Source organism: Pelodiscus sinensis, chromosome 30, assembly GCF_052426305.1.
Source record: "Pelodiscus sinensis isolate ZL-2025 chromosome 30, ASM5242630v1, whole genome shotgun sequence".
Lineage (NCBI taxonomy): Eukaryota > Metazoa > Chordata > Testudines > Trionychidae > Pelodiscus > Pelodiscus sinensis.
Genome location: NC_143081.1, coordinates 8,023,809 through 8,051,569, shown reverse-complemented (window position 1 = coordinate 8,051,569; position 27,761 = coordinate 8,023,809). Strand labels below are relative to the sequence as shown.

Genomic DNA, 27,761 nt, shown 5'->3' with positions numbered 1-27,761 from the left:
TTGCAAACGGCCTTGCTGGGCTGCAGCCGCCGGGGGGTCTGTCCCGGGGGAAGGGCCGGGGGCGCTGCCAGGTTAGTGACCTAGTTCCCAGACCTGCTGACAGCCTGAAATCAGCGAGAGGGGAGCGAGACAGGGAACCGATTCCTCGCCACTAGGGGTCGCTGTTGTCCGAAAGCGGAAAGGTCCCCGCTCTGCTGCGGGCGGCGAAGGGAGCGACCTTCCCTCCCTCTTCTCGGAGCCGAGGCCGCCTCTCCGATCGGAATCTCACAGAACCCCCGTGGGCTCCTCAGTCCGCCGCAGGGAGCAGGAGCCTCGAGTTCACCTGGACCAAGTGTCCGCTCACACTGACAAGCAGGTGCCAGACTGGAGGTGAACTTGTGACTTGTTTGCTCTTCATTCTACCCACTCTGATTCCTGGGGGAATGTCCAGTCTTCGAGCATTGCCCGCATTTCAGCCTGCAGCTAAGATCAGGACCCTGCTGTACCAACCATTGGGCAAGTGTACAGGAAGAGAGAAATCTTTGCCCCCTACCCCATCCAAATCCTTGAAGGTAATATAAGACCATAATAATGGCTATACTGGGTCAAATCAAATGCCTATTTAGCCCAGTATCCTGTCTTCTGACAGGGGCCAATCCCAGGTGCTCCCGAGAGAATGAATAGACCAGGTAGTCATGAAGTGAACCATCCCCTGTCACCCATTCCCAGCTTCTGACAAACAGAGGCAGGGGCACCATTCCCACCCATCCTGGCTAATACTCATTGATGGACCTTTCCTTTATGATCTTATCTAACTCAATTTTGAACCCTGTTAAAGTCCTAATCTTCACAGCATCCTCTGGCTAGTAGTTCCACCAGCTGACTGTGCATTGAGGGAAGGAATACCTTGTTGATTTTAAACCGGCTACTTATTCATTTTATTTGGTGACCCGCAGCTCTTCTGTTGTGGGAGCAAGTAAATAACTTTTGTTTATTTACTTTCTCCACACCAGTCTTGATTTTATAGACCTCGATCATTTCGCCCTCTTAGTTGTCTTTTTTCCATGATGAAAAGTCCCAGTCTTATTAATCTTTCCTCATATTGCAGCCATTCCATATTCCTGATCATTTCTGTTAATTCCTAACTACCAGTGAAATGGGTCTGAGGCCCCCTTCATGAAGAAAGATTTGATCAGTTGAACGGTCTTTGTGAAACTTTTGAATTTTAAACAATATTGGAAATATTAAAAATCAGTTTTCTAAAGAAGATCTCATCATGAAGCACTGCCAGGACCTGCATTTATCGCTCAGTACTGATAACGCTGCTGACACTGATGGAGTAGAATTGTACGATGAATTAATAGCTTTGTCTGAGCTAATAAGTCCTAAATCTTCTCCTCTAAAAGTATTAGAATTGAGAGCAAGACATGATTGTTTCACTCCAAACACTGCTATAGCGCTACTCATTCTTTTAACATTACCAGTATCAGTGACTCCTGGTGAGTGCAGTTTCTCAAAACTGAAATTACTAAAAAATTATTGGAGATCTGCCATCTCTCAAAATCGTTTGCCAGGACTCACATTTATTTCAATTGAAAGTATCATTACAAAAAAAATAGATTTTATTGAATTATTAAAAGGCTATGCAAGTATAAAAAACCAGAAAAATTCAGTTCATATAAATTCTTTTAATTTAGGAGAAACGGGGCGCACGGGAAGACACTAATGTTTTTCATTAGAGTGTATAGTTGAACCCAAATAGTTTGTAATTGTGATTTCGTTAAAATTAAATGAGTACACTAGTAGGAAATTGTTTTATTTCTCTAACTACAAACTTTTTGTTTTAATTGTTTTAATTTTAATAGTCTAAAACAAACAAACAAAAATTGCAAAGTGCAAATATGTGTAAAAGCCAATAAAAAAGGGGGGGCGGCCAAAAATGTTTTGCTTGGGGTGGCAAAAAACCTAGAGCCGGTCCTGGCAGGCTGCTCCCCCTGCCTGTTAACTCTGGGATCCCCCGAGCGGAGTCAAAGCTCTTTGTGGCATGAACCCCCAAAGCTGCACCGTCCCTTCTGGTCTCCATTTCCTCCTGCCTCCCGGCACCTGTTTATCTGTATCCCCGGCCCAATGCCCGGGCTCTCTCCACCACTTTCCTTATTGGCTCTGTCCAAGGGGCAAGAGATTCATTAGTTAGTGTTACAGAAAGGAATCACCTTCCCCTTTACTCGTCCCCGCGGCAGCTCATTTCCACCCGCTGTGTCTGCGCTCTGGTTTAATCTGTGCCATCTCTATTCTCAGGAGCCGCAGCTGGAGGGCGCCAGATCCCGCTAAACCCCGCCCGAAGGTACATGGCACTCAGGGGAAAGGCTTTTCCTACCGCCTGTGACCGCCCCATCCCAGTCCGGACGCGATGACGAGTTGCAGGAGGCTCCGCCAGACAACGCTCTAAGGAGACGTTGCTTTGTCACCTTGTATCCGCTGGGTGCGACCCGCATGCAAATCCCGGTCCAGGCCTTGCTGCTTAAATACAAACCCGGGTTCTTGGAGGCTCAGTCTCTGCCCAGACACGAGAATGGAGCCTCTGCTGCTTTTACTCGCCCTGCTCGCCGCCCCCGGCTGTGAGTGTGGATGAGACGAGGGCAGAGGGGGAAATCAGGGACAGAACCGTGGGTTGGTTCGGTGGCTAATTCTTTCCTCCCTTTGTTTCCCTTTCCCCAGGTGTCCGCTCCCAGGTGCAGCTGGTCCAGTCGGGCCCAGGGACGGTGAAGCCCGGAGAGACCCTCACCCTAAGCTGCGCTGTCTCGGGTGTGTCCATCACTGACAGTAGCTACGCTTGGCACTGGGTCCGGCAGCCCCCCGGGAAAGGGCTGGAGTGGTTGGGGCGGGTGTATCCAGGTGGCGGGGGGAGCACAAACTACGCCCCGTCTGTGCAAGGCCGAATCACCATCTCTGCGGACACCGCCAAGAACCAGTTCTCGCTGCAGCTCCGCACGCTGACAGCTGCAGACACCTCCGCCTATTACTGCGCCAGAGAGTCACAGTGACACAGAGCGCAGCGGGGCCCGTACAAAAAGGGGAAGCGGTTTCTAAGCAGCCTGGCGAGGCCAGACAAGCAGAGCGAGCGGGGCCGCTCAGAGATAATCAGGACACAGGTGGATGCGAACAGCCCACAAGCTCCTGTCGGGCTGGGACCGGGGCGGGGCGATTGTCTGTCAGACTGGAACGCAGAGCTCAGGGACAGTCTGAGTCCCGGTTCTTTCTTCCCGGGAAATACAAGGGGTCTGGGAAACACCATCCCCGCCCCGCCCCCGCTACACAAGAGAATCCAAACGATACAAATGGAACTAACTCGCTCTGCCTCTTCTGGGGAGAGAGGGGGCATCCTTGGGATCCCACTGTGCGCACTAGGGGGGAGGCGGCTGCGCTGGGAGTCAGACCCGGGGATCTGTCCCTGGCTCTGTCACTCCCCTGCTGCTGGGACAGTCCCTGTCATCGCTCTGCCTCTATTTGTCCTGAGCTCGCCCGGAACCTTCCCACTCCGAGCCCCTCTGCACAAATCCAGACTCCACTGACCGAGTCCTGCTGCCCCCCTTGTCGCCTTCTCCTGCGCTTTGTGTGAGCCCGGGTCACCCCCCAGACTGATTCCAAACCCTCATTCCCCGCCCGCGCCTGGGGAGAGGCTGCCGGACACGCGAGCTCTCCAGCCCACGACTTGTGTTTCCCAGACCCCTTGTATTTCCGGGGAAGAAAGAACCGGGACTCAGACTATCCCTGCGCTCTGTGTTCTCCTCTGACAGACAATCGCCCCGCCCCGGTCCCAGCCCGACAGGAGCGTGTGGGCTGTTCGCATCCATCCCCGAGTGTGTCCTGATCTCTGAGGGGCCCCGCTCGCCCTGCTCCTCTGTCTGTTCCAGCCTCGTTCAACCTTGTGACTACACTGACCCTATGTCAGCACGGGCGGGGTCCCCGAAACCTCTCTCTCCAGGACCAGAGGAGCTGATGAAAATTAAGCCCCTCACTGATGACCGAGAACCTGCGTTCAGACCAGGCAGCTGATTCTTTCCCCTCGATACTCCACCGCCCGGGGGTCCTGCGGGCCATGGCTGTGATGCCTGGCCTGGTGGTGCTCGGGGGCAGGGGGCACAGCTGTCGGACTGGTGGTCTTCCTCTCCCCATCCAGATCTGGGAACAAGGGCTGGGGGAGGGGCTTGGGGCAGAGGGACCACTTACCTGGGCTACTGGCAGGCAAAATGGTGAGCCCTGCCCCCAGCTGGCCTCCCCCTGACACTGCAGGATTTGTCTCCTGCACTCACTGCCCCCAGTGGTGACTGTGAATGTCACATCCCTCCTGTCTCTGCCCCCTCCCTTTCCAGGTTTTGGAAAACAATCGAAATCCAGGCACATCCCGTTTTTCTGGCACAACCAAACCTTGACATTAGGAGAAGAGGGAATTGCCTACAAAAGTTGAATCCAGATTGGAATTCTGCTTTCGGATCACAATGGAATCAGCGCACAAATGAGACACGTTGCTTCTTTAATTGATTCATCTAATTTGACAGACGCGCAAAATCCCAGGCTGTGGAATCGCTCTTCCCACGGCAGCCGCGAGGGGGCAGTAGAGAAACAGGCTCCGGGCTTGGGCAGAGGACTCGGCCCTTGGGTGCATGTAACACAAACCTCCCGCCCGTGTTAACTCCTCCGTTGCCGGACAATGTTTCACCTTGGGTGCAACGATCCCTCGCCACGTCCGGGAACTTCAATCCGGGGCGAATCCCCTTCTGAGTCACCCTCCCCACCAGGGTCTGGTACGTTGGCTCCGCCTCCCCAGCCCACCTGGGTCTCGTTTCCCTCCAGCTCAGCTGGTGTCACGGGGCGGAGCTGAGACCTCCCAGGCCGCCCGCAATAAGGTCCCACAATTTCACGCCGTCACCCCCTGGAGGTAAAAGGACCCGCACTTCAGCTATTGATGACGTCACAAAGCAGAGCAGGCACCCAGGTCAATGGCGGCAGTCACGTGGGTAAGGGTGTAAAACAGGGCGGGGCTAATCACTCAGAGCCTGATGCGCAGGGGGACGCAGGACCGGGCTGCGTAGGGGTCGGGAGCACGAAGGACTCCAAAGAGCTCCCCCCTGAGCCTCCTGTGAAATCCCCTCCCTAAATTAGGCGTCATCTGTATTGCAATGGGCCGGTTTGTATCATTGTGTCCGGCCAGGGGATGGGGGGCGAACCCGTCGCTTCTCACTTGGAAAAAAGTATCTTCCGGATCCGCCTCCCAGGCACTGCACGGCCATCCTGAGGGCCTGTCCGAGCCCCGCTCTGTAAAGCCAGGAAACATCACCCGGGGAAGGAACGTGTCTCTTATAAGGCTGGGGGTATGCAAATGAGAGAGTCAGTGTCCTCTTTAAATCTGTCCCTCCCTCTGCCCAGGCTGCACCCGCACAGACGATCCGCAGCCCCCTGTGTCTGGGCAGGACCAGCCAGTCCCCTCAAAATCCCTTGAACAGCAGGAAAATGAAAAAGTTTCTCCTTTTGCTTTTCGCCGTAGCCACTTTCCCAGGTATTTTCTACGGGAAGAGTCGGGATAATATTGTGTTATCGCTGCTTTAATCCCCGTATTAACACCCGGTCTTTATTCCCAGGTGCCCGGTCCCAGGTGCAATTGGTGGAGTCCGGAGGGGATGCGAAGAAGCCCGGAGACTCTCTGCGTCTCTCCTGCAAAGCCTCCGGCTTCACCTTCGATGATTACGGGATGCACTGGGTCCGGCAGGCTCCCGGGAAGGGGCTTCAGTGGGTCGCTTATATCAACTGGAATGGGGGTACTTACTACCTTGATGCCGTGAAAGGCCGATTCACCATCTCCAGGGACAATTCCAACAACCTGCTGCACCTGCAAATGACCGGCCTGAAGCCCGAGGACACCGCCCGCTATTACTGTGTGAAAGACACAGCGAGGAGAAGCCGGTCTGAGCCCAGACACAAACCTCCCCCTGCAGTGAGCAGAGAAGCCGTTTGGCGCTGGGGGCGCCCAAGCTCCATGTATGGAAACGAAACCGAGTTCAGAGAGAGGCTGGGAACAGCAAACCCCTTTCACTGGCGTTCTCAGCCCTCTGCCTTGAGGGGCGTTAGCCTCCCGCGACAGGGCTGCACTGGCTGGGGCTGGGATATTAGGGCGGTTCCCCCTGGCACACAGAGAACAGCTCCTCCTTCCTGAGCCGGGTCACCGTCTCCTCTGGTCCCTCCAAGAACCTGCAGCTCCGCTCGCTGGCAGCTGCGGGCATCGCCCCCTATCGCTGTGCCCGGAAAGACACCGCGACACAGAGCGCAGCGGGGACCCAGCCAAAAAGGGGAGGAGGATTCTTAACAGATTTTTCGGCCTTTCTCAGCCTGTAATTTGCCTGGCCAGGGGTGAGGTAGTGTTGCTAGGCTTGGGGCTGTGGGCGACCCCCACTGGCTCCGGTCTGTACCACTGCCCAGCCGAGTAGCTGATGCTGCCTTGCGATGGCCTGATCTCAGTTGCAGCCCGAAATGCGGGCGATGTTCAAAGACTGGACATTCCCCCAGGGATCAGAGTGGGTAGAATGAAGAGCAAACAGGTCCCAAGTTCACCTCCAGTCTGGCACCTGCTTGTCAGTGTGAATTGTCACACAGCCCTTCACAAACCTCCAGTAAGAGAACCCAGGGCTCCTGCTAATCCCGCACTCACCCTGGACAGTGGTTGCCCGTGTGAACCCGGGTAATTGACCGCAGTGACTTAGAATCAGAGACAGCAAAAGGGGTTTAGAGCCCTAAGTGCCTAAATCACTTTCCAGAGTACGACTCAATTCCTGGGACACAGTCAGCTCCAGCTGGAGGGGACCGGAGCCATCGCAGCCGCTGGAGAAGCTGGATGTGGTTGGAGCAAGGGGCAGGAAATGTGGGTCTGTCCCAGGACCGGACTCGCCCCAGAGCCCTGCCCCCGGCGCTCACCCACAGCCCCAGCGCGGGAGGGACCCTGTCTCCTGACGCCTTTTAGCCAACCCCGCCGCGAGCGAGGAGCCCTGCCAGTCACAAGCTCCTGGAACGCGCCTGCGGGCGGAGAGCGAGCCCGAGACAAAGGGCGCTACTCGGGGAGGGCTTTGCAGGGAGGGCAGAGCGGGGAGGAGCGGTGCTGAACGGAACAGCCGGGCATTGGTCGCTGTGGGTTCCAGCCGGAGACAGCCCCGAATAAGGTCTCGCTGACTCTGGGTTTCCAGGCTCCCTTCTTACCGCCAGCAGGGCCACAAGGGAGATTTGGTTCCAATTCTGGTTGCTCAAGTAGAGACACTTTTAAAAAGGCGGCTCCAGGTGGGGGCTCTGCCTGCCTCGGTTTAGTCGCTTCCTGAGGCACAGAATTAAAACTCGATCAGTCAGGCTGGGAGGCGGCTAAAGCCAAGAGCCCAGTTCCGTTGTGTCAGCCTCCGGCCAGGGGGTCTCAGATCTAGTCTCTCAGTTTCTGTCCTAAAAATTCTACCGGCTACAGTGACATATTCCTGCAAAAATCGCACCCACCCGCCAGCCACCAGCAGGAGACACCAGCTGACCAGCAGGGGGAGCCCACCAGCTGCAAATACGGGACAATTCACCAGTCAAGACATCTTCAGGGGAGCCAGGGGACTTAAGTACAGGAATTTCCCGTTAAAAACGGGACGGGCGGTCACGCTATTTATAGGAAATGTATTATCGTGAGGGGAAAGATTAAATTCAGGTCAGGTGAATGCGGCATGTGGTGCCAGCAGGGGGCGCTCTCAGGCAGGGTGCTGAGGCAGAACGACAGGCGGCCAGTGAGAGACGAGGCAGCCTGTGTGTGATAAAGGGGTCAGGGTGCGGGGGTGAGTCAGAGGTTTGTGTCACCCCTCCCCATGGGCACCCCAAAGAAGGTTCCTCAAGAGGGGGGATTTCACGCTGCGGTGCTGAAGCCCCAAATCCCGGCACCTGCTACGAGGCTGAAATGTTGATCCTGCCAGCCCCTTCTATGCTGAATTCCCAGCGCCCTCCAGGCAGAAGCCCCGAACCCGGTGCAACCCCCAGAGTTTCCAGCACCTCTCCAGGCTGTAGCCGTGATCCGCAGAGCCCTTTGTAGTCACAGTACCACCCCCACCCCCATTGAAGTCCTTATCTGTGGAAGCCCGCTAAATCGCCAACATGCAAGCATCCTGTCGAAGGCCCAGTCCCTGCCCCCTCCCAAGACATGAACGCTGCGGCCCAAGCCGGGAGTGGCAGGGCTGAGTCCTGCGTGCCCAGTGCTCCCTGTAGGGGAGAAGCCTCCAGAGCCCATGGGCAGAGTTGCGGGGCTCTCTAGCAAGTTGTGGCAGCGCGTCGGGGTTCCCCCTCCTCCTGCACCCCCGTAGTGGCACGAACAGACTCCACCAGCCAGCAGAATAGGGGGAGATTATTGCTTCTCCAGGGTACAGCCCAGCAAAGATGCAATCCGGTTACAGGGCTGAGATGGGGGAGACTGGGCCCCTAAATTCCAGCCCGTTGCTTAGGCTGCTTCTTCCATGATACCAGCCAGAAATTAAAAACCGTCCCTTCCAGCCCTGCCCCCTCCTTCCTTTGTTCCTCTCTCTGGGAGGCAACTGGTCGGACAGGTTCGGAGCCCCTGTGCTGCTGGGCCATGCTACAAATAGCCGCCAGCAGAGGTCACCCACAGCCCGCCGCCCAGCACAGCAACCACCAAGGTACCAACATTACATCACACAAGTGCAGCGCAGTCCCGGGAGAGCCCCACAGCTCTTTGGCTCCCTGGGCCCGGCCAGGTCAGAGGCAGGAGCAAAAGCCACGGGAATCGCTCCCCCTTATCTAGTAAAATCTTCTGTAGTGAAAGTGCCGCGTGTTTATCAGCAGGTGGCGCTGTTGCTCCAAAGGGACCATCTGCCCATATATAGATCGATGCTCTCCCAAAAGGGCTTTGGGAGCCAGGCTATTGGCGCCCATGACACCTGGAAACAGCCAGTCTATCGGCCCCTGTGTGAGGAAACACAGTCACCGCCGGCTTCATTCCTTCCAGGTGTCCAAAAGTGTCAAGACGATCCCAGCGCCCTGTGCCCGGCGCTGCACAGACACCCAGGCCGGGGAAGTCTGACCGTAGCCCTAGGGCGTGTCAAGCACATCACTGGCATGAGCACGGCGAGTCTCTTATATTCAACGCGCCATGTCTGTTATGAGGCGGGGTATGCAAATAAGGGAGTCAGCGTGTTTTTAAATCTGTTCCTCCCTCTGCCCAGGCTGCACCCGCAGGGACAATCCGCAACCCCGGGAGAACTTTCCCCAGCAGCCCCAGGGAACATGGAATTTTTGCTCCTTCTCTGTGTCTGTAGCGGCTTGGGAAGGTATTTTCTAGCGCTGAACAACGGCAGAAGAATATTAAATTCCTCTGGCGTGGATACCAATACTGATAACTTGTCTGTGTTCCCAGGTGCCCGCTCCCAGATCAGCTTGGTGGAGTCCGGAGGGGATGTGAAGAAGCCCGAAGACTCGCTGCGCCTCTTCTGCAAAGCCTCCGGCTTCACCCTCAGCAGCTACTGGATGCACTGGGTCCGGCAGGCTCCCGGGAAAGGGCTGGAATGGCTCGCCCAGATTCACGGCTCCACCACATACTACAGCGACTCGATTAAAGGGCGATTCACCATCTCCAGAGATGACCCCAACAACCTGCTGCAAATGACCGGCCTGAAGCCCGAGGACACCGCCCGCTATTACTGTGCGGCAGAAACACAGCGCAGAGAAGAGCAAAGGCCTTTTACAAGTGAAGTGCGGAAACTTTTCGGAGGTTGGGGACCAGTTCCCAGGTCCAGCTGACCCAGTCTGGGGCCGAAATGAAGAAGCCCGGAGAGTCCGTGAAGCTGACATGTAAAACCTCCGGCTACACCGTTACCAGCTGTAACATGCTCTGGATCCGGCAGGCTCCCGAGAAAGGCCTGGGGTGGGCGGGATACATCTCTCCTGGTAATGGTGTCACTGGCTACGCCCCGCGTTCCAGGGGCGATTCACCATCACCAGGGTCAATTCCATGAGCTGGGCAGCCTGCGAGCCGGTGACACCGCCACGTATTACTGTGCTCGGGACACAGTGACACAAACCGCAGCTACAGCCCTTCACAAACCCCAGTGAGAGAACCCAGGGCTCCTGCTAATTCCTCACTAACCCGGGCCAGTGGTTGTCCGTGTGAATCTGGGAAATTACCCTCCCCCCAGTGACTTAGAATCAGAGACAGCTGAAGGGGTTTAGAGCCCCAAGTGCCTAAATCACTTCTCAGATTACGACACAGTCAGCTGCAGCTGGAGGGGATCGGAGCCATCGCAGCCGGAGAAATTGGATGTGGCAGGACGAAGCGGCAGGAAATGTGGGTCTGTCCCCGGGCCGGTCCCGCTACCAGGGCAGACAATCGCTGTCTGAAGGCAGCAGAAACAAACCCACCAACTCATGCCCCCAGAGTGCGGTTACAGCAGCCTCAAACCTGCAGCCTGTAGGCCCGGAAATCCCCGGTGCCTGGCTGCCATACGTGCTGGGCCAGAGGGAGGAAGAGAGCGACTCACCCCATAGCCCGGTGCTAAGGACACTCGCTGGGCTGGGGAGCTTGGGAGGCTGGTCTGTAGGGGCCGATATGTGGGGGCCACCCACAAGGCACCCGCAGCAGCCCCCCCGCCACCAACACTGACTGGCTACAGCGGGAGCAGCAGAGCAACACGCCCCCGGCTCCATCTGCTCGCCTGATGACTCGATCGGGGGAGCGGACAGTGACAGTGAGCGCCCGGGCGTGTGGCCAAATGCAACCTCTCCTGCTGCGCCCCTTTGTCCCCCGCCCTGCTACTTTCCCTTAACCCCCCCCCTCCCCCGCAGCACTTGAGAGAGGGGCCTGGGCTCTGTCTATCGGGCGCTGAGCAGCTGAAGAGCCGGGTCTGGCTGGACTGGAGAGTGTGGACCAAGGGCAGTCAGGGGCGTGGCCCATCCGGAGGGGCGGAGCCGCGTGTGCACGTATGCAGATGTGTGCGCGAGCGGAGCACTGTGGGAGTGGGAGCGGGCTGACGAACGGGGCCCTAATTTGCAAGCGGGGCTCTGGGTGGGGTCGGGGAAATGGGGGGGGGGGTCGGGGGAGGCAGCTGGCAGCAGCGGGAAGCGGTGCCGGCGGGGTTGTTTGGAGGTGGAGGTGGGAGCCACCGTGATGTGAGAGTTCGGGGCGCTTGAGGGCTGGCGGGGGCTCTGGGACAAGACTTTATACTTACCTGGCAGGGGAAATACCACGCTCAGGAAGGTGGCTTTCCCAGGGTGAGGCCCGTCCATTGCACTGCGGGTGCGCTGACCCCTACGATTTTCTTAAATAGAGAAAACTCGACTGCACAATTTGTGGTAGTGGGGGGCTGCGTGCGCGCTTTCCCCTGGTTTAGTTGTAGAAAAAAAGATCATTTTGTTCTGAGAATACAGGATTAGATCGAGAAGAGTTATTCTTATCTGTTCTGCGCGCCTGCAGACATATACTGTGAAATAGTTTTCCCCAAAGACTAACCCTGTGGGAATGTGTAAAGCGGGGCAGTGTTCGATGCTGGGGGTTGTGTTCTGTTCGCTTTGAAACTTGCACTCGAGGTTCAGTTTCTCATCCCTGTTAACCATCATCAGTTTATTTCCTTGCTGGGTTGGGCTCGTTGCTTGTTTCTGTTCCTTTGTATCTCTCTTGTCGGTAGGACAATGGTCTGACCGAAACCGCGTGGTACTTCTACTCTCTGGGAAGTTCTGGTCCAAGCTGCAAGCTCCCCGCCTCCTCTCAGCTCTGGGCCTGACTTGAATGTTGGCCACCCCCGAGTAACACAAACATTTAGGAAAACGAAGGTGGAAAGAAACTGCCCGGGCCGCTGTCAGGCCGCGGAGTGATATAACAAAGCGGCTCACTCAGGGGCCTCTCTGTCCGCTCATGGGTGTTCTGGTCTCCGAACTCAGCCGTGGGTTCAAATCCCGCTCCGGGCACCGCCTTTGCTTCCTCTGCGGAAAAGTAACCGCATGTCCATGTCCCCCTGTCATTGCAAGGACACGCGCTTAGGAATCTGCCGGTTCAGGGCACCTGTGGCTGGTTCCCCAGAGAGTCCCTGGTTTCTCCATCACATCTCTGGGCACTAAAGAGCGAACGAACCGGCTCCTGCTTTGCATGCCGCGCGCCCTATGCAAATGAGGGGTTTGTTTCCTCTCCAGCACAGACTATTTACGTCCTCTAGTCCCGCGGCCCCTCCCAACGCCCAGCCCGTGTCGCTCCCTCCAGGTCTCGGTGCCTGTGTCTGTCCGGCTGCCCGGCGGGGAGATGAAATTCCTGCTCCCGTCTCTCCTGCTCTGTGCCCTGGCGGCAGGTAAGTGCCTCGGCGCGAGCTGTCTCTGCCCCGCGGAGCCCGCCGCGCCCCGCGCTCTGGCTGAGGTTTCTCCTGGCTCTTTGCAGGTGGCCGCTCCCAGGTGACACTGCGGCAGCCCGGAGCCGCCCAGGTGAAGCCTTCGCAGACCCTGAGCCTCACCTGCTCCGTGTCCGGATTCTCTCTCACCACTAGCGGCATTGGAGTGGGCTGGATCCGACAGCCCCCAGGGAAAGGACTGGAGTGGCTAACCACTGTGTTCTGGGGTGATGACAAGTTAACTACAACGCGTCCCTGAAAAGCCGCTTGAGCATCTCCAGGGACACGTCGAAGGGCGAGGTGTATTTGGAAATGAGAAGTCTGGAAGCCGGAGACAGTGGCACCTATTACTGTGACGTAGTGGGGGTATCGGGCTGCTGTCTATGCTGGCTCTGTGGTAACCCCCACTGGCTGCTGTCGGTACCACGGCCCAGCGACACAGAGGATGAGTCATTATGCAAAGGGATCTCTCAACCTGTCTGACCAGCTACCCCCCAGGGAGAGGAACAAAGGAAGGTGGAATGCCGCTGCTGGCTGGGGGCAGGGCTGGAAGAGAGTTAGTTAGGTTCTGTCTGGGATCATGGAGGAAGCCGCCTAAGCAACAGGCTGGAGGGTTTAGAAGCCCAGAACCCCCTGTAACCTGATGACATCTGTGCTGTGCTATATCCTGGAGAAGCAATAAACTCCCTCTATTCTACTGGCTGGTGGAGTCTGTTCGTGCCATTCCGGGGGTGTAGGAGGTGGGGGAACCCCAACGCGCCGTCACAACCTATTACTGCATCAGGCTGCACAATGACACAGAGCCCAGCAGGGACTCACACAAAAAGGGGAAGCGGATTCCTAACAGTTCAGCGAGGCCAGATCAGCTCAGATCAAAGAGATTTCCCCAACCAACCTCCCTGTCAACGAGAAGAAAAAAGAAAGCGGAGGAAACGCAACTGGGCAGCTCTCCCTGAATAGCTGGAGTGGACATTTTTTTCCGAGAAAGAAAGAAAGAAAAGTTCAAGTGCAGATACATTTACAGAGGAGGAGTGTGGAGGAGGGAAGAAAGAAAGGGGGGAGGCAGAGATGAATTGTGGGGAGAGGGGTGTACGGAGGCAGGCAGATGTGTGCGGGCAGAGGGGAGCAGATGCTGCTGCACATTCTTCCCAGCACACACACGGCAAGTAAGAAAACGGCGCCCCTGGTTGCTAATGTTGCAGAAGTGGCCTTGTCTCTCTCCTAACCTGTCACGCGAATGTCCCTGACTCTGTTCACCTGTCACTAACCCGAACTCTCCGACTTCTAAAGCCCCTCTGGGGAGCCGGTGGAGTGAACAGTTCAATGGTGCACAGGTGTGAACAGGGCATCCCCGCATAAATGACCCCACCCGGTCACACACCCCTTTGGGGCTGTTCTCTCTCTAGGCATTTCCAATGCAGAGACACTTGCGGGAAATGGACTGTGGGTCTCTGCCAAGGAGTCTGTATTTTATAATTCACTAGCACTGCCCGACCGGTTGGGAGCGGGACACTCAGCGTGGCCTGGTTTGGAGCTGCAGTTGTGTTCAGATTCTGTGCTGGGCGGTGCTGGCGGAGCAGGGTCACATTCCAGGGAATGCCGAGAACGATGGAGGTTTGGTGTCTATTTATTTATTTCCTCCCAGATACTCGCAGAGACAAACAGGCTCGTGCATTCTGCGCACCCCCCACAACTAACAAATGCTGCATCGCCTCCCTGTAAACACCATTCCCGAGAACGCTCCCTCGGTCACTCGCTGGCCAGGTGCGCTGGGGATGGGAAAGGGGCGTTGGTCACATGCGGGTCCGATGGGAACTGGCGGCGCAGCGCTGCTAACTGGCTGTCGGAGTCCGATGGGGTCGGTGCTGCCCTTGGCGTGAGACTCGCTCCCAGTGCGCAGCCATCCCCGCGCGTTTCCGCCGGAAGGGGCGGCCAGTGACGGTTCCGACAGTGGATCGGGACCCATCGCAGTGTCCCCGCCTTGGAGTCACGTCCCCGAGGAGCATCCCGGGGCCGCTGCTGTCAGTGTCAATCCCGCGGGGAGGGGACGCGCCGAGATGCGGGCGGGCGGGGTCTGAGGCGGACGAAGCGCTGCCCGGTCAGTGTCCGGGGCTGTGTCGCTGCTTCTCGGGGTGACGCGCTGTCCTGGGGGCTTCCCCACAGTCACACGCTGAGGATCGGCCCCTGCTGCGTTTGTCACCGCCCGGGCGCCTCCCCTGGGGAGTGTCCAGCCCCTGCGCGATGGCTTCCCACGGGCAGGCGGAGCAATGTCCTGCGCGGCGCTGGGGCAGCGACCCCCGGGGACAGCTGCTGAGTGTAAATGGCGCCCCCCTCTAGGGGGTGTTTCCCCTTCCCCCACTGCAGGGGCCGATCCGCACGCGCTGTCAGTCTCCGGGCGGCTGCGGAGTGGCCCAGCGCCCTGCGATTTTCAGCTCCCATGTCCCGTGCCAGGCTGAGCACAAGGCATTGATGCCCCAGAGGCGACTGTTCTGCGCACGCGCAGTGGGGGCTGGTTTCCGTCCATGTCGAACTGCCGGGAAAATCTGGCGGGAATCACCCAGCAGCCCCCACGTGGTGTTGTGATTTTCGAGCATTTAGCTGCAATGAGACAAAACAGCCTCTCCTGCCCCCACCCCTCCCGCCTGGTGACGTCACTGTGACATTTCCTCGCGCTCCCAGAGGCCTCTGCGGCCAGCTGAGGGTTCTGAGCGGCACAGAAGCGCTGAACCCCGCAAGCCCGCTAGGTCTGGCTGGGCTGCCGGGGCTCCGGAGACAGCGGTGCTGGGGCACTTCGTACCCGGCTTCCCGCCACGGTACCGGGCCTCGCCCTAAGCTGGGAGCCCGTGGCCGGCCCGGGGTCACCGCGCCGGGAGATTGTTTAATTATCTTTGCGCAGTGGCAATATCGTAACCGATGAGGTTAATCCGAGGTGCGATTATTGCTAATTGAAAACTTTTCCCAATACCCCGCTGTAACGACTTGAAATACAGTCGGTATCGGCAATTTTTGGTGGCCTCTGCGGAGGCTGGACAACTTTGTTCAACAAAAGAAAAAAGTATTTTTTGTAATAATATTGCTTATTGGCTATGTCACCGGACTTTACTTTAAGTTCGTTCTATGGTTTCTGCTGGCTTAATGTAGAGTTCTGTACTGAAAGCTCCAAAGCAGCCTTTCGTTTCTCGTGTTTTGTGGAAACTCAGGTTTTCCAGTGTGATATAAACCGTTTCCTGTGACAAATGGTTTATTGAATGTCTTTAATTTTATAATGGTTTATGCTCTTATTGTTACATCCAGGTTATTCCTAAAGACAATAAAAACCACCAGACTCAAAATAAATCCCTGGGGAGCCCCACTAGAGATCTCCCTCCAGTCTGACATTGTCCCATAAATAGCTACTTTCCCCAATCCTAAACAATTCAGCAGTTGCCATCAGCACACAGCGTTATCTGAGGCAACACCGTCATGTCATGTCTTACAGTGACTTTTCCCAAACGTTGTCAAAATCAGTTTTTTAAAAGCTGCAGTTTGTTGCAGATGTGATTAGAAATTATCTCTAAAAACACGCCCAGTTTGAAACCTCTCTCCTTAAAGGTCCCTCATCGCGGGAACCGAACCCTGGGTCAGAGACAAAGGCCAGGTCGTCTCCACCAAGAGAGGCAAACGGAAGGAGGCTGTCAACAGAAAACTCCTCTTGCCCCCTAACTCCAGACACATGCAAGTGGTTTGTTCGGTAAATTGGTCTCTCACCAAAGCGAATGAAGCAAAGCCCCTTCCTCTAGAGCAGGGGTCTCCAAACTACGGCCCGCGGGCCGAATGCGGCCCGCGAGGCCCTCTCATCCGGCCCGTGGAGACCTTTTTGTCTGGCCCCGCCTTCTTCCGCGTGCCGGTGTGACGAGGCGACCCCCGCCCGTCCCTGGGGCGCCGCCGAACGGGCCCTTCTTGCCGCGGGGGGGGGGGGGCCCTGTCAGGGGTGTGCGGCATGTACTCACGCCGCGCCGGGGGGGGCAGGAGAAGCGGGCCGCTCCGCTGACAAGCGGCCGCGCGGCGGCAAACGGCACAGGGGGCGGGGGTTAGCACGGGAGGCGTTCCCCTGCCCAGACTGACAGGGCAGCCGGCCAATCAGGGGGCAGGATGGGCGGTGGTGGTAACGCCCGCCCGGCGACGTGTGGGGGAACGTGAACCCCGGCAGGAACTTTAAAAAGGTGACCCCTTCCGCCCAAGGGGGGGGGGAAGGAATGAGCGGTGGCAAGCAGGAGGGGAGGACAGCGTGCAGAGGAAGGGGAGAGCAGGGGGAAAAGCCCCCCCCTTCCGGGAGAAACGGATTCGCAGGCGAATATTCTGAAGAGGAAACATTAAAAGCAACAATCTCTCTACCATATTTGCACACTATATTCAGATAAGTTTAACTTAAGAAATCATAAGAATTTTTAAAAATTGTTTCGGGTCATTTGCAGCTATTATTGCGACAAAATTAGTTCGCATAATCAGGTTTTTTGAGCGATATTGTGTGCAAGATACTTTCAGTTTCATTATTTATTCATGTTGAATTCACTTTATTTTAGTGCCCAGCGATGGCCGAGAAGGGTAAAGTCAGTGCCGAAAAATTTTCTAAATTACAAAATCAACTCACATCTCAGAGGACATTGTTCAGTAGATCCTCAAATGAAAATGAATCCTTAACTAATGCCAGTTATAAAGTTGCCTACGTCCTGGCTAAAAGTGGCAAACCCTTTACAGATGGTGAAGTAGTGAAGGAATGTTTGTTGGAAGTGGCTGAGGAACTTTGCCCAGAAAAGTCAAAACAATTTGAAAATGTAGCTTTGGGTGCGAATACCATTGCCCGCCGTGTTGCAGACATGGGTGAAAACATTGTGACTCAAATAGCGAAAAATGCAAGCAAGTTTCGCCATTTTTCAATTGCAATGGATGAATCGCTGGACAGCTGCTCCACCTCTCAACTGCTTGTGTTCATTAGAGGTGTGGATGAAGACATGAACATAACACAAGAGCTGGCTTCCCTACATAGCATGTATGGCACTGTTACCGGAGAGGATATATTCAATGAGTTGAAAAAAACATTTGCTGATTATAACTTGGACTGGACTTTTCGGTAACCGGGTTTGGTTCTTTAAAGGATTTGAAACCACAGAGAGAGGAATACTTCTTTTTAGGGTTAAACAAAGATTATTTATTTTTTCTATTTACTTTATAATCAATTTTCCATTTAAATCAATTCATTATTTTTGATTCTTTTAAGACAATATAATATACAAAGAAAAAGTAGAAAAACAGTACAGTTAAAAATAACAAGAAATAATAACTTCTCCTACTGATATACCCTCCTGAGTTACCTTTAAGAAATTTATGGAGTTAACAGTTATATAATACTCATGTTAAGAAAGATAGAAGCATTGCTTAGATTCAGGAGATATTCTTTTCTTTATGTTTTTCCTTTCTTTGGATTTTTCGTTGCAACTTACGACCGGTATTCGTTCCCCTTTCGGAGCTTATTTGTTCCCCTTTCGGAGCTTACGTACGGCAGCGAGATTCAGCGCCGGGGAGGGAGCCCTGGTTGATCAGACCTGGCTTTTCGGATTCGCAACCCGTCCGCTCGTGGTCTGTTTCAGCCCACCTTATATACCCTGTTTCGGTATTTTGGTACTCCTCCACTCGCCTGACAATTGCTGACGTTAGATTTTTGTTGTCTCATTTTGCCCTTACAAAAAACTTTCGTCTGCTCCATTTGGGGTAATCAGCACTTTGTTGCATACTGCTGTCTGAGTTACTTACTTCCTTAAAAGCGGGGTTATTGTTGGTCAACCAATCAAATTTTGTTTTTATTTTTATCTCCTGTATCTGAGAGTGCTGCCTTTCCTTTCCACTTACCATTAAACTGGTGCTCATTTGACATATTCTGGGTAGGCCTCAATACCTTCCTTTCACAGGACTAACCTCAGTTGCCTGACTGTTGATGGAGGAAAAAACATGAGTGGCATACAGAAAGGCTTGGTTGGACAAGTGAAGCAGATGTGTAATGAGAAAAACATTATACAACCAATGTTCCTGCACTGTATTATTCACCAGCAAGCTTTGTGTGCTAAATATGTGGACATTAGCAGTGTACTGAATCCTGTGGTGAAGATGGTGAATTTAATAAGGTCACCTGGGCTCAACCATAGATAGTTCAGAGACATGTTGAAAGATACAGACACAGAATCGCAAGATTTACCATATTACACAGCAGTAAGATGGCTAAGTTGTGAGAAAGTTCTGAGCAGAATATTTAAGTTAAGAAAGGAAATAGGTGACTTCCTGGAAAGTAAAGGCAAGCCACAGCCATTACTGTCTGATGAAGAGTGGGTATGGAAATTGGCTTTTGCTGCAGACATAACTAGTCATTTAAATTTTCTGAACCTAAAACTACAAGGAGAGCAAAATCTAGTTTCTGATCTATACACCCACCTAAAGGCCTTCAGATCCAAACTTGTCTTGTTTTTGGAACAAGTACAGGCCAACAACTTGACGCACTTTCAGCACTGCAAGGTCTTCATGGCTGAAGCAACAGCTGAGTTCCCCACGTCATTTGCATGCGAGATCATCAAAGACCTCCAGCTGCAGTTTCAGCAGCGGTTTTCTGACTTGGATTCAAAGGCAGAAGAAGTGAGATTGTTTCAAAACCCATTTGAAGCAGATGTGGCCAGTTGCCCAGATGAACTGTAGCTGGAAGTCATTGAGTTGCAAGAAAATGACCTCCTTAGGGACAAGTTCAAAATAGGACTGGTGGGTTTTTACCAGTTTTTGCCCAAGGAAGACTTTCCTAATGTCAAAACTTTTGCATCAAGGTACCTTTCAATCTTTGGAACAACATACCTGTGTGAACAAACATTTTCAAGAATGAAATACGTGAAGAACAATTTGAGAACAAACTTGTCCGATGATAATCTCAGGTCACTGTTGATGTTAGGGACAACAAATCTAAAGCCAGAAATGTCTGCTATTTTGGCATCCAGGAAACAATTTCACCATTCACACTAATACAGGTGTTCATGTGTAGTGTATCAATGTGTTATTAAATAATAACTGAATAAAATAATATTAAATAAATAATTAAAAACAACATCCATGTTTTGATTGTTTTTTATTTGGACCTCAAGTGTGTAGTCGGCCCCCGAACTGCTGTTTGATAGTTAATGCGGCCCTCGGGCTGAAAAGTTTGGAGACCCCTGCTCTAGAGCAATGAGTGAACTCCGGGCGGTCCGGTGATTGGCTCTTTCCCCGGAGGCTCTGTGTTGTGTCCAGAACCTCCACTCTCATTAGAACATAAAACCCCTCTGGCCGCAAGGATCGCAAAGACCCTTCACAAGAACCCGCAGGGTGAACCGCCCTGGTCCGGCAAACTCGGGACCTGCGTGCAGGTGCAGCGGGCTGCTGGGTCAGCTCTGGCCCCCGAGGGAGGGTGCGGGTGGAAGGAGCGGAGCTGGGGGTTCGCCTCCCCCAAGGGGGCTCCATCCGCCCCCACACGCCAATGCCTGCGGCTCGCCTGGGCAGTTTCAAAGGGTCCCGGCGGATTCGTCACAGCAGCTACTGCGGCAGCGGCAGGGCCCCCGGTACATTACATCGTCTGGGGCGCCTGGAGCCCGCCCCTCCCGAGGGTGTTTGTGCGCCTGCTCAGTGCCTAGTGTCCCTCTTGTGTTTCCAGCCCCAGCCACGTTCTACCCAATGGCGGATCTGGGGCAGCGAGTCACAGGGCCTGGCGCCTGCGCACAATGGGACTCTTGCTCGCTCTGCGTAATACGACCAGGGCCGGACTTGAGTTCTGCCCTTAGGCCTCAGGCCAGCCCCTTATCTCAGGGCTTCTCCCGGGGTGCTCTCATCCTATCACATTCTCTTTCACAGAAGGGGAAACTGAGGCACGGGGAGGCGAAGGGACCTGCCCCCTGTCACCCACCGCGCCAGGGGCAAAGGCGGGAACAAGATCCAGGTTCCATGATTCCCACCCTAGTGCTCCAACCCACTGGCCAGCCTGCTTTGTGTCAGCATCATCATCACCATCATGGGCCGGGCAAGGCTGGGGGTCAGCGAACCCAGGAGCTATTTCCGGCAGGAATAACAATGGTAATAAATTGTGGACCCCAGACTGACTCACCCACCGCACGGGCATCTCTCACACAGAGAAGGGTCCAAATTCCAGCAGAGACTCCATGAACCGTGTGCAGCTCTCTGGAGCGTGGGACTGCAGAAGTGCATTAGGGACCGAAATCTAACTTCATGTCGCTTAGAGCAGGGCTCCTAACTCCCCTCGGCTCCTTCCCAATACCAGCGAAAATCACAAGTGAGGAGGGATGTACCGTATAGACCTTCCTGCCTCACAAGGGTCTTTCCTGCTCTCCGCTTGGGGGCTGAGAATTTTAGTGTGAAAAGACCAAATCCCATTTACACACCTTACTGAGTTCGGATTCCCAAATATTGAGGCAGTTTCAAAGCTTTCACACACAGACACACCCCTGCTGGGCTGAGCTCCCTGTCTCAGGCGGACACGCGTCCCAGGCACAGATCACCACGTGTGGACACAGCTCACACCCCGACATCTCTTATAGCCGCGTTGTGAAACCTGCATGCAAATTCCTGCCCCGGCGCCCTTGTATAAATCCAAGCCCCTGCTGGGAGGACCCTCAGTTTCCCCGTAGGCAGATAAATGCCGGGTCCTAAATTTGGGGGACCGTTTGCACCTTCACTGAAAATGAACCTGCTGATGATTTTCCTCTTCTTGCTTGGGGCCCCTTCAGGTACGTGGGAACTGAGGACCGGGGGGATCCATGCTGCACTGACTGTAGAAGAGGAGCTGTTCCAGCAGCCCAGGGGAATAAGGTGCCCGGATTCCAAGGCAAATCCGTGGTTGTTGGGTGCCTCAGTCCCTTAGGTGCAGTGTCAGGATGTTTAATCTTCACATGTTCCCGGCTCCCAGGGGACAGGGCCTGGCTCTCTCCGTCATTTCCGTGTTTCCCTCCCAGATGTCCTCTCCCAAGTGCAGCTGAAGGAAACGGGCCCGGGAGCGGCGAAGCCCGGGGAGTCCCTGACACTCACTTGCACCATCTCCGGAAATTCGGTTTCCAGCACCAGCGCCACCTGGGACTGGGTCCGGCAGCCGGCGGGCAAACGGCCGGAGTGGCTGGGCTGCACGTGGTACCGGTCTGGCACGTGGTACACTGAGTATCCCAGCGCGCTGCAGGGCCGAGTGACCATCTCACCGGACACCGCCAGGAACCAGGTCTTGCTGCAGCTCCGCTCGCTGACAGCTGCGGACACCGCCACTTATTACTGCTCCGGGAGACACAGTGACACAGCGCAACACGGAGCCCGATAGAAAAGGGGAAGCGGTTTTGCCACAGTTCGGAGACATTCTGAGATCAGCGAAAGTTGTGAACCTGGGGGCGACTCTAGTCCTGTTTCCCCCCTGCCGGTACCCGTGTTTGTCCTGCCCAAGGGGCAATCGAAGGGGGGCATGTTAGTGGCTCTAGCAGTAAGTCAGTGACTCTGCCCCTGGCGTTCTTCGCCTTGTGGGGGCATCTTCATTGGGAGAAATCCTCCAGTTAAAATAGTACCAGGAACTTCACTTTGTTCGAAATACACAAGCACAGAAACAAGCTGTATTCCTTCCAGGTGGTCACATCTCCTCCCAAAGATGGAGACTGGCCCAGTCTGATAGAGGAGCGATGTTACAGGGATTTTGGAATCTTGGCACTAATTGTTTCATATGACAAAGGGTCCCTCCAGTTGAATGGTCGGTAACGTGTCCTCTTTGAAATCCGGCTGCTGCTGTCCTACCCTGCCATCACAGAACCCGAGGCATCGGGTCTCCGCAGCAGGTCCCTTGCTGCACCGCCCCCAGGCTGGGGCAGTCCCACGTGTACCTGGGAATTGGGAGAGATGGAGAGAACCTCATACTGACCTGTGATGCCTCAGATCTGTCCATGCCTCGGAGTTTTCCCTCCTGCAAGGGAATCTAGCAGCCCGCTGGGGAAGGGCCGGACTGGACAGAAAACATGCAGCAAGGGGGAGAGATTCCCTTTAATCCCACTGTGGGACAGGCTGAACCATCATCCCTGTTGGCACATTCAGGAGCCACTTCTCCCTGCAGCCTCAGTCAGTCCCACATCTGATGTGCACGCGGAGCCCAAAACCAGCCCTGCACCACCCGGGTCGCTCCCATTTCTGTTGGAAAACCCCGAGGGTCGGAGTCAGAAGTGCTGAACTGGGCGTCTCCTCGATCAAATCCACGCCCTGACACCCGCATGCAAATCCCTGCTGGGTGAGCCCGTGTGACGTAATGGGGGGTACATTGCTGGTTGCTATTCTGGGCAGTGGGTTGTGAGTGACCTCCACTGGCTGCTGTCTGTAGCATGGCCCAGCAGGGCAGGGGATGAGTCATTATGCAAGGGAGCTTAGAACCTGTCTGACAAGTTATCTCCCAGGGAGCGGAACAATGGGAAGAAGGGGAGTGGAGCCCTGGGTGGGGGCAGGGCTGGAAGTGAGTTAGTTAGGTTTCTGTCTGGGAAGCAGGGGAGAAGGAGCTAGGGAGGGGGGCTGGGATTGTAGGGCCCAGCCACACCCCATCTCAAGGGGGGGCAATGAGGCCTCCTAGCCCCAGTTCCTGTAACCAGATTACACCTATGCTGTGGTGTGTTGTATCTTGGAGAAGCAATAAACTCCCTCTATTCTACTGGCTGGTGGAGTCTGTTCGTGCCATTACGGGGGTGCAGGAGACGGGAAAACCCCAACGGGTCACACTGGTGTACAGCCGCAAAGTCTTTTCATCATTAAAAAATGAACAAGTCCAGTTTTTACTGAATGACTCGGGAAAGACTAAAATCTCCTGTAGTGAAAGTGCCGTGCGTTGATCAGCAGGTGGCGCTGCTGCTAGAAGGGATGGACTAGCCCCGAGAAGAACCCCCGGCCCGTAAATAGATCGAGGCTCTCCCAAAACGGCTTTGGGAGTCAGGCCTTAGGCTCCCATAACATCTGGCAACAGCCAGTCTCTCAATCCCTGTGTGAGGAAACAGTCACCGCCGACTTCATTCCTTACAGGTGTCCCAAAGTGTCAGGAGGATCCGAGCGACAGACACTGGGACTTGGGAAGTCTGACTCCTGTACCCGGAACCCTAGGGCGAGTGAGTCACATCCCCGACAGGGTGATTGTCTCTTATAAGGCGCGGGACATGCAAATAAGGGAGTCAGTGTCCCCCTTAAAACTGTTCCTCCCTTTGCCCAGGCTGCACCCGCAGGGACAACCCTCAGCCCCTGTGTCTGGGCAGCGACAAGCCAGACCAGCACCAGGGACAATGACTTTTTTGCTCTTAGTAATTTTGGCTGTAGCGGCTTTGGAAGGTATTTTCTTTCTCTGAATAAAGGCAGAGGTGGGAGCTTATTTAATTCTCCTTGTGTTGAAACCAATATTTATAACCGGTCTGTGTTCCCAGGTGTCCGGTCCCAGGTGTAGCTAGTGGAGTCCGGAGGGGATATGAAGAAGCCCGGAGACTCTCTGCGCCTCTCCTGCAAAGCCTCCGGCTTCACCTTCAGCAGCTACGAGATGAGCTGGGTCCGGCAGGCTCCCGGGAAAGGACTGGACTGGGTCGCTTTCATTAGTTGCCCCAGTGGATCAACCATGTATTATTCCCAGGCAGTCAAAGGGCGAGTCACCATCTCCAGAGACAACGCCAACAGCCTGCTGAGCCTGCAGATGACCGGCCTGACGGCAGAAGACACGGGCCTGTATTACTGCGCGAGAGACACAGTGAGTGACAGCCCCGCCGGGCTGGGACAGAAATCCGCCTTGCCTGGCAGAGCCATCGCTGAGTCACGGGCTGTTTCCTCTGGCGCAGCTGCAGGGGAAGCTCCGCTCCGCTCTGCCCTGCGCGGGGAGACCTGTTCACACTCATTTCAGCTGCGATCTGGGAGCTGCTCCGGTGCCCGCTGAGTCAAGCCCCCCCCCCCCCCCGTTCGGTTCCACGGGCGCTGGATCAGGTCCTGTGAGTTCAGTCAGCGCAGACTCCTGCCAGCTTCAAATAAACACTGTTTGCCCTCGCGAATGCGCTTCCTAATCACTTCCAGGCTCTCACTGAATTGCCCTGCCTTGAGGAGAGGGAGAACGGTCCAATGGTTAGTGCATGAAACAGCCACTCGGATTCGCTTCCTTACTCTGCCTCGGAATTCCCCTGTGACCGACAGGAAGTCGTTCTGTCTTGCCTGGCCTCAGTGTTCGCCTGCAGAATGGGGGTAACAGCGCGCCTGCCGCAGGGGTGTAATAAGACTGACGCGTTACAGAGTGTGAGGGGTGCGGATCCTGTAGCAATGGAGATCAGATAAGCATCCAAAGGCAAAACTTCCGTGAGGTGATTATGAATTGCCTGGAGTTTTTTGGATGCACAAATGGAGACATTTGAACTCCAATGGTGAACAAAATTAAACAAACAAACAAACAAACAAAAACAGACTGAGAGTTAAAATCCCAGACGCTGCTGAATTTCGATGCCATTTGCGGTCTCAATTCCCGCAGGCTCTTTTGAAATCCCCAAGCCACAGGAGACAGGGTATAAATTCTCTTTTCCACAATGATAGAGATGCAGCCGTGTTAGTCTGGTCTAACTGAGACAGAAGACAGAACTATGTAGCACTTTAAAGACTAACAAGATGGTTTATCAGGTGATGAGCTTTCCTGGGCCAGACCCACTTCCTCAGATCAATTTGTGGAAGAAAATTGGTACAACCATATATACCAAAGTGATACAATCAAAAAAATGAATGCATGTGAAATTGCCAAATCAAATTTTAGAACAGAATGGCGGGGGGGGGGGGGGGTGGAAGGTTAGTGTCTGTGAGGTAATGACATAGGGGTGATAATAGGGGAAGTTTCTGTGAGGTAATGACATTAGGGGTGATAATTGGGGAAGCTATTTTTGTAATGGGTGAGATAATTAGAGTCTTTGTATAGACCCATTGTGCTGTAGTGGGGGTACCTGGCTGGTTTCTATGCTGCTGGCTCTGGGGTAACCCCCACTGGCTGCCGTGGGTACCACGACCCAGCAAAACAGGATGAGTCACTATGCAAACCAGTGGCCAGACACCCCCCATGGAGAGGAACAAAGGAAGGTGGAATGCTGCCCTGGCTGGGGGGCAGGGCTGGAAGAGAGTTAGTTAGTTGCTGTCTGTGAGCATGGTCCAGTCTCCCCCCAACTCAAGGGGACCTGAGGCATCCTAGCCCAGCTCTGTGACCAGATTCCATCTGTGCTGTGCTGTATCCTGGAGAGGCAATAAACTTCCTCTATTCCACTGGCTGGTGGAGTCTGTTTGTGCCATTTCGGGGTGCAGGAGACGGGGGACCCCCAACGTGCCGTCACACTGGTGTCAGGAGTGGGATGCACTGCACCCCGTGGATGGAGTTTCCAGCGGCGAGCAACAAGGCACGGTAGAAGCAAGAGCCCTGGAGCCAGGAATGCTGGAGACAGAGTAAAGCAGTTCTTGGGAATCGTGGGGCGCTGCAGCACTAGACTGGTGAGTCTGCACTGAGGGGACCAGCGGGCCGATGGCCTACGCCCGACTCTTGAAGGGCAGAGCTGGTGGGGCTGTGCAGAGAGAGGGGCTTGCCTGTGCAGAAAGCAACCAAGGCCCAGCTGATTGCCCAGCTAGAAGAGAATGACCAGCCACAGGGCCAGGATCTTGTCCCCAGGGGGAGCAGCCAGACCCCTCCTGAGAGTGTGTAAGGCTCAGAGAGGGGGAGGAGCGCTGGAACCCACTGGAGAGATGAGACAGCGTCTCCCGGGAGGCCTGCAAGTCATAGCCCATCTAGGGCAGGGGCCAGCCCAGCAGAGCTGCGGCGGCTGGAGATCCAGCTGCGGATCAAGGAATTGGAAGTAGAGGACCGAGAGAGGGACCGCCAGGACCGAGAGAAGGAGCGCCAAGATTGAGAATGGGACCGCCAGGACCGAGAGAGGCAGCGGCAGCATGAGCTGGCCATGGCAGAGCGGAGAACCGGCGGGGCACCGGCTGCGCCAAGTGCAGATGGGCCCCAGGGTCCCAGGACTCCCAGACGCTTGGAGAGGCTTGTGGTGGCCCAATTGAAGGATGTGGGCGACATAGACGGGTTCCTCAGCTCCTTTGAGAGGGCCTGTGGACTGGAACGGGTTCCCCCAGCTGAATGGCTGCAGGAGCTCATCCCTGCACTGAACCAGGAGGCGGCCGGAGTGCTCAGTCGGCTGGAGGACCTACAGCCAGGGGATTACAACCGAGTCAAGGAGGCCCTGCTGCACAAGTTCGGGCTGACCCCCGAGATGTACAGGAAGAAGTTCCGGGGGGTACAGAAAGGGCCACGGGAGACCTATGTGGATCTGGCCTCCCGCCTGGCGCAATACGGCCGCAAGTGGGTGTCTGGAGTCGGAGCCCAGACCACAGAGGAGCTGCTCAAGCTGGTCATGATGGAGCAGTTCTATGAAGCGTGCCCACCCAAACTGAGGCTGTGGCTCAAGGACCGGAGACCAGAGAACCCCCAGGAGGCCGGGAGGCTGGCGGACGAGTTCACGGAGAGCCGGTCCGGGGGTGAACGGGAGTCCCGGAGAGAAAGGGAATTGTGCAGAGACCGGATCTCGGCTGAGCGACGGAGAGAGTCAACTACGGGGCGAGATCAAGGAACAGGTCGTTTGCGCCCCAGAGAACCAGCCAGGGCCTGGACAGAGACAGCCGAAAGCCTAACTTGCCATCGCTGTGGGCAAAAAGGACACAAGAGGGCTCAATGCACCAGGTCCCAGGACCGGGGACTTTCCAGGGTTAACTGGCTGGGGCGGGAGGAAGGGCAGGCTGCCCCAGAGGCAGGGGCTGGCAGGCAAACCTCAGCTCAGAGAGAGGGGAAGGATGCTCAGTGCACCTCCCCTGGGAGGTCTGATTCTCAGGAGGCGGATTTCTCCGTGTACCGGGTGGGGACAGGACGGCCCCTGCGGAGCGAGTGCCTCATACCCCTGGAGGTGGATGGTAGGAAGGTGACGGGCTTCTGGGACACGGGGGCGGAGGTGACTCTGGCCCGATCCGACATAGTGGCCCCAGAGTGGATACTACCCCACACGCAGCTGACCCTGAAGGGCATAGATGGGTCCCCGTTTAAGGTGCGTGTAGCCCTGGTGCATCTGAAATGGGGGGCGAAGGAAGGCCTCAAGGAAGTGGGGGTGCACCCGCACTTGCCCACCGAGGTGCTGATGGGGAATGACCTAGAGGAGTGGCCCCATGAATCCCAGCGGGCTCTAGTCACTACCCGGAGCCAGAGCCAGCGGGGGGCTGACAACGTGGGTCCAGGGAAGGACTCCTGGCAGCGTCCTCAGGGTCCCATCCCAGTGGACACGGGGTCCAGCCAGG

The 27,761-nt window shown here is 55.3% G+C and overlaps 2 non-coding genes across 2 annotated transcripts; both read left to right on the top strand.

Moving 5' to 3' along the window:
- Positions 1-11,211: 11,211 nt before the first annotated feature.
- LOC149521117 (U1 spliceosomal RNA) lies at positions 11,212-11,375 on the top strand. The gene has a single exon (XR_016348131.1). It is a non-coding gene; the product is annotated as a U1 spliceosomal RNA (small nuclear RNA).
- Positions 11,376-15,249: 3,874 nt separating this feature from the next.
- On the top strand, positions 15,250-15,390 carry LOC112544679 (U4 spliceosomal RNA). The gene has a single exon (XR_003088012.3). It is a non-coding gene; the product is annotated as a U4 spliceosomal RNA (small nuclear RNA).
- The last annotated feature ends 12,371 nt before the right edge of the window (positions 15,391-27,761 follow it).